Genomic DNA, 3,359 nt, shown 5'->3' on the forward strand with positions numbered 1-3,359 from the left:
CTGCTTCCGTATTTCCACCTTCCTATGACTTGAATTCCTTCAAGAGGGAGGTTTCAAGACACTTATTCATCATTTTTTGACCACTGCTTTGACCCCTGTATGGGACTGGCATTTCAGTGGGCATTTTTTTTATTACATTTTTGTTGCCCTTGGCCAGTGTCCTTCCTACATAAAAAAAAAAAAAAAAAATAGTAGTAGTAGTAGCAGTAGTAGTAGTAGTAGTAGTAGTAGTAGTAATGCTATTTTTCATATATTTAGTAATTTTTTTTTTTCATATTATTATTTATATTTATATTTTTTGTTTTGTTTTGACATTCATACGAATGCTATAAAGGTGAAGCATAGAAATTTATTTGATTGATTAATTAATTTATATATCTATTTATTTTGATTTTTTAAATTAATTAATTTATTTATTTTTATTATTATTATTTTTTTTTTTTATGTCTCTATGATAAGCAAAGCATTATAGAATTTATGAAAGCACATATCCTCTAGAGTCTTGCCCTACAAAAGATTCTGTAAAGTAAAAAATAAAGGGAATAAGTGTCAGTGACGTTTGATGAATAGAGGAAGGCGTGGCAGAAATTACCATAAAACGTATATAAATGAAAATTTATCTTCCTCGTATTTTCCAACTTGCGTTTGCTTCTTGAAAATTTAACTGGGTGGGTCATATAGCAGACATATTGTTCTTTCCTCCATTGTAGTTTGTTTCCAGCAAGCCCCCTAAATAAAGTTTCTGTTTTTTTTTTTTTTTTTTTTTTTTTTAAAGAAATGAGGAATTACATTCTAACGCTGATCACTGAGCGGAGCGTAGACGAGCTGCTATCCTCAAGGACGTTACCTCTCTCTCTCTCTCTCTCTCTCTCTAAATAAGACTTTAAATAAAAAGAATATATATATATATATATATATATATATATATATATATATATATATATATATATATATATATATATATATATATATATATATATATATATATATATATATATATATATTAAAAGACAATGAATATCCTCTGGGGAAGGGGTGACAATCCTTATTTAACCCTTAATTTCAGTTGAATTTTGACAAGTCTACGTTAAAATGTTTCCATTTTTCTGCAGTGATAAAGAAACGTAGAGGGGTAGCTAATATATTTAATTGTTAATTGTATCTTTTTTTCTTTCTTTTTTTCATTTATTCTTTTATTAATTTTTCTTTTCATTGCTTAATTATGCATTATGCCGACACTGCAGGTTACAATTGCAGATATTGCAAGTATTTTTGACACAATACAAGTACATCCAGCTAAACTATTGCTACAGTATAGAGAGAGTATTTCGATTACATACCTTATTCTTCATCTTCTTTTCTTCTTTTTTTTTTTTAATAAATATAATAATAAATAAATAAGTAAATAGGTATTGTCAAATGAAATCGTCGAGATTACGCAGGGGTTTCGGGCAATACTTGGATGGGTGACTACACAAGCCTCATCTGTCTGAAAAAAAATAAATAAATAAAAAAAATAAGAATAAGAATAGGGAGAATGAACGAAAATTTTAAGTAATAAAGATAACAGTAAGAATTATTATAACAAGAATAAGAAAAATTACAATAAAGGAATATAAAAAAAAAGAAAGAAAGCATCCCATGTCTTTCTTCCTAATTGTCATAGAAGGGTGAATTCTTTTGTATATTTTCCAACATTTCCAATACAACGATATGAATGGGGGAAGAAAGAATAAGAATAATAGAAAGAAGGCCTCCCAACACCTAGTTCTCCGGTCTTGGCCAATTAGCTAACGGCGGGATCAGCGCAGTTAAGCAGGGGGTCCGGGAAGAACTTGGATGGGTGACCACAAAAGCCTCATCTCTCTGAGAATAGAAAAAAATAGCAATAAGAATGAGGAGAATGAACGAAAAACGAAAATAATAAAATAACAATAACAACTATAATAAAAAAAAGAAGATTAAGAATAAAAAGAACAAAAATAAGGGAAAAAAGTAATAATATATCTCTCTTGCTAATTGTCGTAGAATTATGAATGAAGGGTTAATTTTAGTGCATATTTTCCAACATTTTCAGCACAACAATGCAACAACAATACAGGAAAGAATAAGAATAAGAGAAATAAGCCCTCCCAACACCTTGTTCTCCGCTCTTGACCAATCAGCTGACGGCGGGATCAGCAAGGTTAAGCAGGGGGTCCGGGCAGAACTTGGATGGGTGACCGCACAAGCCTCATCTCTCTAAAAGTAGGATAAATAAGAATAAGATAAGGAAGAATAATAAAAAAAAATGAAAATAATAAAGATAACAATATTAATTATGACAAGAATAAGAAAAAAATAGAATAAAAAGAATGAAAAAAATAAGAATATCACAACTTTCTTGCTAATTGTCTTAGAATTTTAAATGACATGTCAGTTCTGCTGTATATTTTCCAAGATTTGTTATGAATGAGGGAAGAAAGAATAAGAATAAGAATAAGAATAAGAACAAAATGAATTAGACTAACAATAATGATCACATCTTTCATGCGGTGACTGCGTGGGCGATGAGCCTCACTGGACGTTTCTGACCAATCACAAGGCAGGGTTGGAGTCGTCGGGCCCACCCGATTCATATATAAAGGGATTTTGTGGGAAGCGCGGGCAGACTCAGCTGAGTGTTCGTTGTGAGTTGTTGTTACCACAACTATGGCACGTACCAAGCAAACGGCTCGCAAGTCCACTGGTGGCAAGGCGCCCCGCAAGCAGCTTGCTACAAAGGCAGCTCGCAAGTCTGCTCCAGCCACTGGAGGTGTCAAGAAACCCCACCGTTACAGGCCTGGAACCGTTGCTCTCCGTGAGATCCGCCGTTATCAGAAGAGCACTGAGCTGCTTATCAGGAAACTGCCTTTCCAGCGCCTGGTGCGTGAAATTGCTCAGGATTTCAAGACTGACCTCCGCTTCCAGTCCTCTGCTGTCATGGCTCTCCAGGAAGCTTCCGAGGCTTACCTCGTGGGTCTGTTTGAGGATACCAACCTGTGCGCCATCCATGCCAAGCGCGTGACTATCATGCCAAAGGACATCCAACTGGCTCGTCGCATCCGTGGCGAGCGTGCCTAAGAAGTCATCCACGAATGATCTTCATAACAGCAATATCTAGGCCCTTTTTAGGGCCAAACATCTCTTTCATTAAAGAATTTTCATAGACAATCTGTTTGGTTTTGTGGAAGAAAATATTTATTTTCCATCTTTCAGTATCAGGTATCGACTTTCAACTCAATATCCTTCCCCCCTTTTTTTTTTTTTATATTATTATTATTATTCCCTCTTCCATGGCCATATCTCTTTCACTTGGGAGAATTTTTATCTTTCTTTAT

Source organism: Scylla paramamosain, unplaced genomic scaffold, assembly GCF_035594125.1.
Source record: "Scylla paramamosain isolate STU-SP2022 unplaced genomic scaffold, ASM3559412v1 Contig170, whole genome shotgun sequence".
NCBI classification, from domain to species: domain Eukaryota; kingdom Metazoa; phylum Arthropoda; class Malacostraca; order Decapoda; family Portunidae; genus Scylla; species Scylla paramamosain.